This window comes from Leuresthes tenuis, unplaced genomic scaffold (assembly GCF_036924035.1).
Source record: "Leuresthes tenuis unplaced genomic scaffold, fLeuTen1.0.hap1 SCAF_7, whole genome shotgun sequence".
In the NCBI taxonomy this organism is placed as follows: domain Eukaryota; kingdom Metazoa; phylum Chordata; class Actinopteri; order Atheriniformes; family Atherinopsidae; genus Leuresthes; species Leuresthes tenuis.
In genome coordinates, this window is record NW_027325361.1 from 2,961,587 (window position 1) to 2,975,729 (window position 14,143).

Sequence of the window (14,143 nt, forward strand, 5' to 3'; positions counted from 1 at the left end):
TTTTCGACTTTATTTCCCATGGATTGAAACATTTGTGAGGAAATTTTAAAAATTAACACGGTTTCACCTCCATTTGGTACATTTGATCTGTTTAGTTCCACTTGTTAAAGGGGAACTCCGGTATTTTTAAACCTGGACCTTATTTCTGGCATGAAATACGTTCATCTACTCACTGAGAACAGTTTGGTGAAAGTCGGCGTCCTTCGGAAGATATTTAGATAACTGGAGATCCATATAACGGAGTGAACGGGGCTTAGAGGATGCAGCCTCTAAATAAGGCATTATCTGTCTTTATTTCACCAATACTTTAAGAAGAATGAATGAATGAACGTGTGCTATAGCTCTGTTAGCTCATAGCTGCTGTTATGTGGCTACTTGCAGCTATAGGAGAGCTAACGGAGGGATTTCTACACAGGCACTCTACTGGGACCACTTCATCCACACGCCCCCCTGCAGCACAGTTTATTCACTCCGGTAAGAACGTCCATCTCACTCAAAGTCATCAAAATCTGATAAATATCCTGCCATGTTGCACAAAACTATCAGCAGCAAAACTCTGTGTGAAGTTAGCCGACTGTCACAGAGCACGGAGTGAATAAACTGTGCTGCAGGGGGGCGTGTGGATGATGTCATCCCAGAAGACGAGTGTGTTAAAGTTCCTCTTTAACAGCATCAATTTAAGCTTGTGGCTGTGGTGAGACTTCAGAAAACCTTTTGGAGCCTGGATTTAAACAGAGTTTAGGCCTGTCTCACATCTTCTGGAGGACTGTTCCAGGTTTTAGGAGCATAAAGCTGAAAGGCAGCCTCAGCTTGTTTAGTCCTGACTCTGGGCACCAGCAGGAGACGCCTCCCTGAGGTCCTCAGAGTCCTGGTTGGTTCATATGGCTCTAACATGCCAGAGATGTACCCAGCAGAGCTGTTTTAAAGTCTATCCTCAGAGCTGTTTTAAAGTCTATCCTCTGAGCTGTTTTAAAGTCTATCCTCAGAGCTGTTTTAAAGTCTATCCTCTGAGCTGTTTTAAAGTCTATCCTCTGAGCGACAGGCAGCCAGAGCAGAGACCTGAGCACCGGACTAATATGGTCGTATTTCCTGGTTCTGGTCAGGACTCGAGCAGCAGCGTTCTGGATGTCCTGCAGCTGTCTTACAGAACCTTTAGAGCCCAGTGAGCAGCCGTTACAGGAGTCCAACCTGCTGGAGACAAACCCTTCATTAGTCTTTCTGAGTCTGGTTTAGACACTATTCCTTTGATGTTTTTCAGATGGTAAAAAGCTGCTGATGTTATCGATTTAATGTGGCTGTTAAAGTTCAAGTCTGAGTCCAATATTACCCCCAGATTCCTACCCTGACTCATAGGTTTTAGAGAGAGAGTTTCAAGGTGACTGATAACTCTTTGTTTCTGTGGGACTGCAGTTTCAGACACATTGGGCCCCTTTTTCACAAGCTGACCAGTTTCCTGATAGTTCCTGATTAATGTAAGCTCTCTTCTGAGCCCTGTCTTTACAGCTCTGTTCATCGCAGCTGGTTATAGGGGACAGAGTGAACCCTAATCGTGTCGTATCTCCCGTCTTTAATCGACTGGTTTAAACCCTGGACTTATGTGGGTGATGTTTCACTGACGGTTTTATCAGTTTGTTTCTTTTAATTGTTGCTCTCCCGATGGTGCGTTCCATGACACATGGGAATTTGGAACTTCCAAAGAAGAAAACTTCCCAGTTGGGGAGCAGCATTGGCTTTTTAACTGAACTTTTATGACTGTAAGTGAATAGCAAAGCAAATAACGACAGAAAAAGTTGTGACTTTCCACTTCTTCGGTGCAGCGAGCGCTCTGGGATGTGACGTTGGAGTTGGTTGAAGTTTAAGAAGGGATAGCTGGATAATTCTCTGAGCTGGGAGGGTTGCATATAAACAGCTCTGTGAATGCCTCATTTTCAGAGCCAGGCGGCTCCAGGCAAGGTCACAGAATGTTTTACCTTATATTAATATATAAGAACAGTTTTGGGGGGGGGGTCTTGTCATGAATATCAATGTGTAGCAGCTGTAAGCTTTGAGCTTTTGAAAGACCTACAACTACTTTTAATCTTGACCTGCAGGTTGGATTCAGCATCAACCACACTGACATCTTTGTTGTTAGAGTCCTGCTTATAGTGTGGCTGAAAATGAGTTTTCTAACTTAAGAACAAAGAAACATCAGAACAGTCCTTATATGTAAGTGGAATGGAGCTTTGCCTGGGTCATTTTTATTTGAAATCACTTGGAGGGATAGAAAATATTAGAAAACCATTTTTCAGGAGCGGTCTGAGATTGGGATCGAGAGCTGCCACTTCGTCCTGAGTTGCCCTCTGAGAGGAGAGCTGCTGGTCGGACATTTACCCGATGGAGAAGAGCTCGGACTCACGGCTGCCTCTGTGGAAACAGACCAGAACTGGTGAGTTTATCTTCAGTCATGGTGACAGGTCTCACGATGCAGCAGAGATGGAATGAGGGGTCACCTTCGCTGTTTGGCTTCATATTTGCTGGAGGGCAAACACCTTTTAGTGGCTGGAACTTTGCTGAAGCCTATTCCAGATCTACTGGTACATCAGGTGTGCTCTTTGTTATAATTACAGGTTTACTTTAGATTAATAATGCTCTGCTTTCTTTTCGGAGTACTGCCTTTACGGAGGCTTTCTGCTGAGTGTCCATTCTGCAGAAGGTCAGTTTTACAGCTTTTTATTGGGTTAATTAAAGCCCAGTAAGGCATTTATACTCTGTTAAAGTGTTCTGTGAAAGTGCATTTTTATAGCAGAAGATTAAGTCGTGTCTGGGACTTCCAGCCGAGTGTCACCAGATGGCGCTGTCCCACACTTCCTGAGCAGCACGAATCACCAGCTGAGGTGAAACTAAAGCAGCAAATTCACCAAAAAGGTGTTGCTCTGGTAAACATCTGGAACAATCATGTCATCGGGTTTTGTGTTCATGGTACCGTTTACTCTGAAGTAAAGACATGGGGATGCTATTTAGCACGTTTGTCCCGTCAGTTTAAAATGCTAAAGACTGAGAATGATGTTGACTTTCAGAAACTTGAGGAGCTGAATGAACTTTTGAGTCTCTGACACCTGGCGTCACAGTTATTAATCTCAGAAGCTCTGAGTCAGCTGTGAAGATGTGGGTTCAGTCTCAGTAGCTGCTGAACAGTCTCCCGTTGATCTTAAACTGCTGTTTGGTGGCTTATCGGACTCTGTTTGATGAAGAGAGGACCGCCTGTTGCTGCTGGTGCAAACACATCTGTTTGAATTAAAATCCAGAGCTGGAGATCTCAGCAGGGCTTCAGCTGATAATTCTCAGTGTTTTCAGAGCAATATGGTCACATATTGTTTAATACCCCCCCTGGGAATCAGGTTATTGTGTAAAATAGTCCGTGTCTTACCTAAACAAGACAGCAGAGGGCGCTCTTTTTTGGATATTTAGATGGTTTTTGATGGATGAGCTGAAGGCTACTCAGAAGTTTGCTTTGTCCCAACATTTTCTCAACCACAGAACATCTGCATCAACATCTGTGTGGAAACATGGACAGTATTACACAGAACATCTGCATCAACACAGAGTGTGGAAACATGGACAGTATTACACAGAACATCTGCATCAACATCTGTGTGGAAACATGGACAATATTACACAGAACATCTGCATCAACATCTGTGTGGAAACATGGACAGTATTACACAGAACATCTGCATCAACATCTGTGTGGAAACATGGACAGTATTACACAGAACATCTGCATCAGAGTGTGGAAACATGGACAGTATTACACAGAACATCTGCATCAACATCTGTGTGGAAACATGGACAGTATTACACAGAACATCTGCATCAACATCTGTGTGGAAACATGGACAGTATTACACAGAACATCTGCATCAGAGTGGAAACATGGACAGTATTACACAGAACATCTGCATCAACATCTGTGTGTGGAAACATGGACAGTATTACACAGAACATCTGCATCAGAGTGTGGAAACATGGGCAGTATTACACAGAACATCTGCATCATCAGAGTGTGGAAACATGGACAGTATTACACAGAACATCTGCATCAACATCTGTGTGGAAACATGGACAGTATTACACAGAACATCTGCATCAACATCTGTGTGGAAACATGGACAGTATTACACAGAACATCTGCATCAACATCTGTGTGGAAACATGGACAGTATTACACAGAACATCTGCATCAACATCAGAGTGGAAACATGGACAGTATTACACAGAACATCTGCATCTGTGTGGAAACATGGACAATATTACACAGAACATCTGCATCAACATCTGTGTGGAAACATGGACAGTATTACACAGAACTATCTGACCTGCTGACTGGCTTTAAGCTCAGCTCGGCCAAGAGGATTCGGTTCTGATTCTCGAAGCTTTCCACTACAGAGTGATGAGGATAGAAAAATCTCTCTTTCGTTAAGCTTTAACTCAGATAGCAGAGATATTCTGGCCTAATTTGGGCTACTTTTGGCTCAGTTATGCCTCTGGGAAGTGTGTTGGGCTCTTTGTTCCTAAACCTCAAGAATGGTGCCAAAACTGATGCGATAAAGCATGTTGGGCCAGGTGCTTTGGTGACTGTTTCATCCATTTTTCTTGATTTTTCTGAACTGTAGCGTGCTGTGTGAGTGGCTCTTAGGTGCATCTGTTTTGAACTGCACACGAACAGCAGAAACAGCAGAAAAGCTCAGACTGGGTGGTCACATTTGTGTGCACTTTCTGCAGGACTTCTTCTCCTGCTACTCCTGTAACGGTGTTATTATGTGGGAATCACTTGTGCCAGAGGTGGCCCAAAGGTCAGAAACTAGGCCTAACTTTGGTTATGGGATGTGTTGTGTGGATCAGATGTGGATCAGATGTGGATCAGATGTGGTTCAGATGTGGATCAGATGTGGTTCAGATGTGGATCAGATGTGGATCAGATGTGGTTCAGATGTGGATCAGATGTGGATCAGATGTGGATCAGATGTGGATCAGATGTGGATCAGATGTGGATCAGATGTGGTTCAGATGTGGATCAGATGTGGTTCAGATGTGGTTCAGATGTGGATCAGATGTGGTTCAGATGTGGTTCAGATGTGGTTCAGATGTGGATCAGATGTGGATCAGATGTGGTTCAGATGTGGATCAGATGTGGTTCAGATGTGGATCAGATGTGGTTCAGATGTGGATCAGATGTGGATCAGATGTGGATCAGATGTGGATCAGATGTGGATCAGATGTGGTTCAGATGTGGTTCAGATGTGGTTCAGATGTGGATCAGATGTGGATCAGATGTGGATCAGATGTGGATCAGATGTGGATCAGATGTGGTTCAGATGTGGATCAGATGTGGTTCAGATGTGGTTCAGATGTGGATCAGATGTGGTTCAGATGTGGTTCAGATGTGGTTCAGATGTGGTTCAGATGTGGATCAGATGTGGATCAGATGTGGTTCAGATGTGGATCAGATGTGGTTCAGATGTGGATCAGATGTGGATCAGATGTGGATCAGATGTGGATCAGATGTGGATCAGATGTGGTTCAGATGTGGATCAGATGTGGATCAGATGTGGTTCAGATGTGGTTCAGATGTGGTTCAGATGTGGTTCAGATGTGGTTCAGATGTGGTTCAGATGTGGATCAGATGTGGATCAGATGTGGTTCAGATGTGGTTCAGATGTGGATCAGATGTGGATCAGATGTGGTTCAGATGTGGTTCAGATGTGGATCAGATGTGGATCAGATGTGGTTCAGATGTGGATCAGATGCCATAAGCTCGTTCGGACGGGTGTTAGAGTCGTGTCTGGCAGGTATGAGGCAGCTAAACTCATTCAAAGTTAAATGTGGCCAAGGAAAAAAGGCAGTTGTGGGTCGTAGTTTGATCATTTTTTATTATTATCAGCGGATAACAAGAACTGAACCTTTATGGTCAAGTTGAAGAAAGCATCTCAAACTAACTGCATCTGTGCTGGTGTCCCTCCAGAAGCTCGTTTATGCTGGTTTTCACTTAAACTTTCCTCTTTTTGATGGGCTTGACTCTCGGGTTTGTTCCAGTAGATCTTTGTTGTTGCTCCACACTGCAGCATGAAGGATGCTTTTATGGAACTGATTAAAGGGTTAATATTATTTGGGCGCGATAGTTCCTCTGTTCCCGCCCTCCAGCTCCTTTCATATACCTCAATTAACAAGAGAGTCATCTGCCCGAAGCTAACTTTAATTTTACTAAATCATTAATTAGAAAGATTTTTCTAATTAAATTCCCAGAACTGATAAGGAAACACCTTTGATAAGAGGCCCGAGAGGAGATAGAGGGTCTAATTACATTAATTACTTTATACCTGAAGGAAAAATCTGAGTCAATAAGTTCTGCAGCTCTCTAATCTTTTCATAGAGTAAAGCAGGAGGTGGAGCACTTTAAAGCTTTAGTCTGGCTCTGTGCCAGGTGGAGATCGGCCTTCCTCGTTTGATTTGCAGGAATTAAGTTATTAAACGGCCATAATGGCTGTGGAAATGGCCACTCGTTCTTCTTGGCATTGTCAGTCGCCACACGTCAGAGCCCCCTTTAAAAGGCCGGCTGCAGCTGAAGTGTGAAAGTCAAACACAAAGTGCGGATCTTTGTGATCAAACAAGCAGCAAGAAGGCAGCTGCAGGATGTTTGCAGATCTGAGCAGAGAGGCGTCGACACCGAGCCCAGAGCCTGTTTACTGACAGGACAATCCTCAAAGGCCCAGCTGGTGCTTCTGGGAAATTATGACCAGTGTGTCTGAGCCAGTGTGCTGCTCCCAAACATCAACAGGCAGCAGGAGCACAAAGAATCCCAATGAGCTGTTAACCTGCCTGCTCTGAGGGATGATTCACTGGTCATACTTTTATTTTTACAACCATGAAACGGAGTTGGGAGGGTCTGTGATTCTTTTTAGTTGATTAACCCAACATGTTTCAGGTTGTGTCGAAGCTTAAATGAGCTTTGCCCCCTGATCCAACCCCATACCATCACAGAGCCTGGCTGCAGGGACTGGCTGCTGACAGCAGGCTGGATGCTGCTTTTGCTCTTTGCTCCATTTCTTCCACCAAAGATGTGGAATACTGATGGGTCTGACCACAGCACACGTTTCCACCGTGTGACGGTCCATCCCAGACGCCTCCGAGCCCAGAGAAGTGGACGAGGTTAACATCAGGCTTCTTTCCTGCACAGTAAAGCTTGTGAATGGAACTCTGTATTGTGGTGCTGGACAAAGGTTTCCACAGTAATCCCTCGTCCATGTGCTTCTATCAGCTGCTGATGAATGACGGTTCTTGATGCAGCGCCTGAGGGGTCAGAGGTCACGGGGTCCAGCTTAGGCTTGCTCCCTCGTCCTTTACACTGAAACTCCTCCAGATTCCTTGAATGCTTTAATGATATTCTGCTCTGTAGAGGCAGAAATATGCAGATCCCTTCCAGTCTTTCTCTGAGGAACACTGTTTTAAACACAAACTGGAGCTCCTCTGAACATCTTTGCTCCTCAGAGCCTGTCATGGAGGCTGCTTTAGGACCAGATCATGGTTTTTAAATCTCATTTTTAGCCATAAATTGCCTCCATCCCAACTTTTTTAGGAATGCGTTACAGTTAAGGTTGAGAAACACGAAATATCTTAGGTTCAAACTGTCTGCTATGACCTAAACATCTCAATAAATGTACCTTGTACCCCTCCCCGGCCATTAAAGCCCCCCTGGGGTGGAATAAGTCCCGGTTCAGAGGGAAACACATAAAGCTGTCTGGGCCTCAGCTTGTGTGAGGGGTCAGAGGTCACGGGGTCCAGCTTAGGCTTGCTCCCTCGTCCTTTACACTGAAACTCCTCCAGATTCCCTGAATGCTTTAATGATATTCTGCTCTGTAGAGGCAGAAATATGCAGATCCCTTCCAGTCTTTCTCTGAGGAACATTGTTTTAAACACAAACTGGAGCTCCTCTGAACATCTTTGCTCCTCAGAGCCTGTCATGGAGGCTGCTTTAAGACCAGATCACAGTTACAACATGTTGACATTATATTAGAAAAAGCATGATTATTATTACTATTTTTTCCCTAAATTTTCCTCATTCTAAGTAATTGTGGGATCTGTTGCAGGCCTAAAAAATTTATCTATATTAACAAATTAAATGAAGTTGATAAAACAATAGTTTGAGACCAGCTTTCTGTCATTTCTTTAAGGAGTCTTCAGGAATAGTTCTCCAGGCTTCTTGAAGGACATCCCAAAGCTCTTCTTTGGATGTGGGCTGCCTTTTGTTCCGTTCTCTGTCAGATGATCCCACACTGCTTCAATAATGTTGAGGTCCGGGCTCTGGGGAGGATTCATCCCTCCATAAGACCTGTTGCCACTGATTTTCAGTCCACTTCTTGTGTCATTTGGCACAGCTCAGCCTTTTCTCCCTGTTTCCCTTCCTTAAGAACGGCTTCTTGACAGCCACCCTTCCATGGAGACCATTTCTGATGAGGCTTGGGCCAACAGTAGATGGATCAGCTGAAGGTCCAGATGCATCTCTCAGGTCCTGTCAGGTCACAGCTGGATTTTTTCCTCTTTCTTAAGGACATCACTTTCAGATCCTGTTCATCTGCTGTAGATAGTTTTTTAGGCCTGACACTTCTTCTTTTGTCCTCCACTTGTCCAGTTTCCTCAAATGTTTTAAGGACACACTGCACACCATGCTGAGATATGCCAAGTTTTCAGCTAATAGCTCTTTGGGAATCACCTTGTTGCTGCAGAAATCCTATTTTCTGTCTGTCAAACTGTGTTTTCTTTGCTGTTTTTCATAGATGCAGCTAAAGAAATGGGAACAAATGATGTGTCTTTGTGACAAAGTGCCTAAAGATCCAGTTTAATTGGCTTCTTTGCTAAGTTGTCTGTTCTGTGTCGACACAACACTGGTTCATCCCTTGAGTTAGGTTCTGTTATGGCTTATAAAGCCAATTCAGACTCTGAAGTAGACACTAAATTATTTATTTAGAAAGGTGAAGATAACAAGTTTCACAGCGGATGTGAGGTGTGAGTCTTGAGTTTTCAGAGCGACCTTAAGGAGGGCCACTGGTTGTCTTTGGAAGGTTGTACAGGTGAGGAATCCACAGGCAGTTTTCCACTGGAGCTGATGTGCACAAAAGAGTAAAATGTGAAGAACTGAGGTTAAACAAAAAGAACAGAACACTGTGGTGGAGACATGCTGGTCCTGAAGAACAGCTCAGGTAACAAGGCTGATGGAACACAGGTAATCCTGCCCAACCAACCTCCAGTCCAGAAAACAACAACCTTAAATGATTCATAGGTCTGTGTTCAGTGGCCTAAAAACAGAAAAAACACATTCCTCTGAAAATGCTCAGGTACAAGGACTGAAAATGAGTGAAAAAGCAGAAAAAGTCCAAAGAAAAACATTGAAAGACCTTCAGAAAGCTGCAGAACTGTTGATCAGGACACTTTAAAGGTAAGTTAATCCATTCATTTTCTATTCTCGCTTAATTCGTCGGTCGGTTCATCTTTACATCTGGATCCAGAAGCTGCACGAACGGACACAGTTTAACATTCACGACCCAAACTGAGTTTGCATAAAGGCAGAAATACAGATCAGCAGCTCCCTGCTTTGCTTCGTTTCCTTTGGGAATCTTTTTCATCGCGCCACTGCAGACGTGTCTGACCACAACTCTTTGAAAGAAGTTTGACTTCTGCACAGAATTATGACGAAACCTAAAGCTGTTAAATAATAAAATCGGCCCAAAGCATTGATTTGGACGTTACTTTGTGAAGCTGAGCTGCTTATGTCAGACAGCCCTCATGATGGATCGTGTGGCTTTTCTAAAAAGCTCTTCTGCATACCCAGATGACAGATTAGTTTATTTCAAGTTTGATTTGAGCAAAATGCTCTTATGTCAGTGATTCAAGCTAACTTCAGCAGCTTTAAAGTCAATGAGCGATGATGTCATCGTGCAAAGCCGCTACTATAAATGTACAGCTCTTAAGTGCTTTCACACTTCATTTCCCACTGGAGAACCGAAGAGCAGAATTTATTAGCCTGAGTATGTAGAGCCTGTGGTGATCTTTAAAATGATTAACCAGCACTTTACGTAATCTTTGAAGGGCTCAAGTAAAACGCATCTAACTTAAACAGGGACTGCTGCAGCTATTTAGCAAAGAATGCCTCCTGTGCACAGTGAGATTAAACCTGTTTAGTCACCCTGCAGCATCCCACTGAGCCGCCTGCCGGCCTCATTTACGCACTTGGCTGAGATGATCTTCTTGCACACAGGCCTGAATTGATTAGCAGTCCTATTGAGGAGCTGCGACAAGGGTCGATGTTGGAGAAGCTGGTGACAGAATCACGACGCTCTCCTCGTCTCTCCCCTCCTCCAGAATCATTCTTTGACCGAGGTTCCAAATCGGCTTTGCCTCAGACTGATAATGGATGTCCGGGCCTATCTAAACATGCGCCCAAAAGCCAGCTCAGTCTCTCAGCTGAGATAAGACGGACAAATTACACAAAGAAGAAAGTGCACGGAGTAGAAGGAGCAACACTCTTGAGGGTTTTTATCAGGAGACTGAAATGTTTGTGGCTGTCTTGTAAGTGGCTGCACTTTCCCTGTTGTCTGTCCATGAAGGTTTCTGATGTTTGACAGAGAAAAGCACTAAATATCAGTAAGATGGATTGATAATTTCATGGGTTATCTCTGTCTTGTTAACCTTCACCTGAGCACAAATGATGTGTTGGATTAAACAACAGCAGGCACTACATCTCCTGCCCGGCTGGGTGGGGAGACGCATTGATCAGAGCGTCTCCAGCTCTCCTGCTGCGCTCTCCGCCATCCATCACCGGTCCTCCTCTGCTCCACATGGCAGTGTCATTTAACATTTTTATAAATGCCTCCTGCCCGACATATCTGCACAGGAAATAAGCGATGTGCAGAAATGTCCTTCAGCGGTCACCTGCCAGAGAACAAAACAGGCCGGGGACACTCTGACAAACTTGTGGGGCTGTTGCATGAAATAATAACAGAAAAAAAACATGAAATTATTCCACTAACCTGAAGGTGAGATCTGTCAGAAAGCCCCCAAAATATGCAGCTCAGTGTAGACACAGAGAAAGAAAGTACACCCTCACTATATTTGGGAGATGATAGAGATAATCTGGTCCTTAGCAGGTCTCAAAATGAGGAAAACATGACATGTTACACTGTCTGTGTCATTATTTATAGAACAGAAACTGAGACAAAACACAGAAGCAGTGAGTGTAAAACTAAGTGAACCCCTGATCCAGCAGCTTCAGCAGCAGTGTGTAAAACTAAGTGAACCCCTGATCCAGCAGCTTCAGCAGCAGTGTGAAAAACTAAGTGAACCCCTGATCCAGCAGCTTCAGCAGCAGTGTGAAAAACTAAGTGAACCCCTGATCCAGCAGCTTCAGCAGCAGTGAGTGTAAAACTAAGTGAACCCCTGATCCAGCAGCTTCAGCAGCAGTGAGTGTAAAACTAAGTGAACCCCTGATCCAGCAGCTTCAGCAGCAGCTTCAGCAGCAGTGAGTGTAAAACTAAGTGAACCCCTGATCCAGCAGCTTCAGCTGCAGTGATGGTTTCCTGTGGGACGTTATCAGTCTCTCTCATGGTTCTGGAGGAATCTCGGCCCTCTTCTCTCCAGCGCTGCTTCAGCTCATTGAGGTTTGCAGCTTTGGTTTCTGCACAGCTCTCTTAAGGTCCCACCACAGCATCTCAGTCAGGCTGAGGTCTGGACTCTGACTGGACCATTGCAACACCTTGATTCTTCTCTTTTTCCCACATTCTGCTGTAGATCTGCTGCTGTGTTTGGGATCTTTGTCCTGTTGATGAGCCAGTTTCAGCCCAGCTTTAGCTGTGGGACAGATGGCCTCACATTTGACTCTAGAATACTTTGGGATCCAGAGGAGTTCATGGTGGACTCAATGACTGCAAGGTGCCCAGGTCCTGTGGCTGCAGAACCAGCCCAGATCATCAGCCCTCCACCACCGTGCTTGACAGCTGGTATGAGGTGTTTGTGCTGATCTGCTGTGTTTGGTTTCCTCCAAACGTGCTGCTGTGCATTAGGACCAAACATCTCCACTTTGCTCTGGTCTGTCCAAAGGACATTGTTCCAGAAGTCTTGAGCTTTGTTCAGATGCAGCTTTGCAAACCTAAGCTGTGCTGCCATGTTCTTTTTAGAGAGAAGAGGCTTTCTCCTGCAGCCCTTCCAAACAAGCCATCCTTGTTCAGTCTTTTTCTAACTGTGCTGTCATGACCTTTAACCTTTAACATGCTAACTGAGGCCTGGAGAGTCTGAGATGTAGCTCTGGGCTTTTTCACCTTGGGGTGACCTTTAACCTTTAACATGCTAACTGAGGCCTGTAGAGTCTGAGATGTAGCTCTGGGCTTTTTCACCTTGGGGTGAACTTGCTGGGACGTCCACTCCTGGGAAGATTGACAGCTGTCCTGAATGTTTTCCACTTGTGAATAATCTTTCTCTCTGTAGAATGATGGACTCCAGATAGTCTGGAAATGGCCTTATAACCCTTCCCAGACTGATGGGCAGCAGCAGCTGCTTCTCTAAGATCATTGCTGATGTCTTTCCTCCTTGGCATCGTGTTAAACTGACAGAACTTCTGCTTTTATAGAGCTGCTCACACTGACTGATGATCAGATAATCAGAGCATTGATCAGCAGCTCCTGGCTGCTTCTTACCCTCTTAGTTCCTGTGGAAGCTGTAAGGGTTCACTTAGTTTTCCACACAATGCTTCTGCATTTTGTCTCAGTTTTTGTTCAGTAAAAAATGAAACCGTGTAATATGTCATGATGATCTTCATCTTGGACCTCATTTAAGGACCAAATTAGGACAGGATGATGTTTTTATGCCACGATGAACCTTTCTTATGGCTTTATTGTCCATATTTATGTCCATGGAAATGTACACAAAGACTTCACCACAATCAGCACAGCTGAAATAAAGCCGTCCCGTTAACTTTCTCAGCCATCGCAGGTTGTTAGAAACATCCATAACATACTTTTTCTGAGGGGAGCAGCACTCGTGCATTTACAATGTCAGTCACGACCTGGAGAAGTCTTTGGAGACGGCAGGAAGTGGGAGGCGTGCAGCTGCATCTCCCCGGTGGTCCATGTGAAAGTATATCATAAAGTTATTTGATTTGTTTAACTTTAAATTAACAACGTAGTCACTTTTTTATGCCCTGGACTGAATTCCAGCTACACTGTAGGTCACCCCATGTTCAGGCAAATGAGCAGGAGAATAAACAATAAAGAGTAAGACATCAGAGGACTATAAATCCTTTTTTTTCCAGGCAGGCAGGCTGCAGCACTGCCACGTCTTTGCATTAAAGGAGGTGTCAAACGTGATAGGAGGCTTCCTGTCTGCCATTCACGGAGCTCGAGCAGCAGCAACACTCGGCTCACACTGTTCCCCGCGTTAAAATGCAAATTGCTTTTTCCTGACCCCTCTGCGGTGGACAGGGAGAGCCGGCAGATTTCAAAGTGACCTGCTTTTTTTTGCCTCTAAAGGCCGAACGCCGTGATGCAGCCCGGTGCTGATAGGGTGACACAGCTCGGCAGATAACGCCGTCCATGGCAACAGAGCAGTTGGAGAACACAGACGAAAACACAAAAATATGCTCTCATGCTCTTTTTAACCTTCAGTCTGAGGTCGAGGGAATCGAGTCCATTGTTTTCACATTAAGATGAACATAAAAAGTACCAGAAGTCAGTGTCTTCAGGGAAAATAACACTGAATTCTCAGCCCTGCAGGACTTTTAAAGCAACACACTTGAACAGGACGTCTGATTCATGTGTCTAATTTATTTAGTAAGATGCTGCAGGCAGTAATCCAGCAATCTGATTGGCTGTTATTACACAGTGAGCTGAAAAGCAAGCCATAATGTTTAACTACGTCTTTTTTAGAACTTAAAGTGACACTTTTTATTAGGTTTGTGTAGTTTTTACAGCAGCTTCCTCAGCTGCCTGTCTTTGTTTCTCTCCTTCTTGCTGTACTCACACATACTACAGATATTAACACAGCTGAATCACTTATAAAGCTGTCCTCACTCATATTTTTCAGTTATACACAGCCAAAGGAGTGAAACAGGGACTGTAAAGCA

At 44.4% G+C, this 14,143-nt stretch overlaps 2 protein-coding genes across 2 annotated transcripts in view; both read right to left on the reverse strand.

Moving 5' to 3' along the window:
• The window catches only part of pycr3 (pyrroline-5-carboxylate reductase 3), a 404,375-nt gene that overhangs the window by 127,343 nt on the left and 262,889 nt on the right, over positions 1 to 14,143 (reverse strand). The gene's annotated exons all lie outside the window — the stretch shown is intronic.
• The window catches only part of LOC140311520 (GDP-L-fucose synthase-like), a 344,973-nt gene that overhangs the window by 53,602 nt on the left and 277,228 nt on the right, over positions 1 to 14,143 (reverse strand). The window lies entirely within an intron of this gene.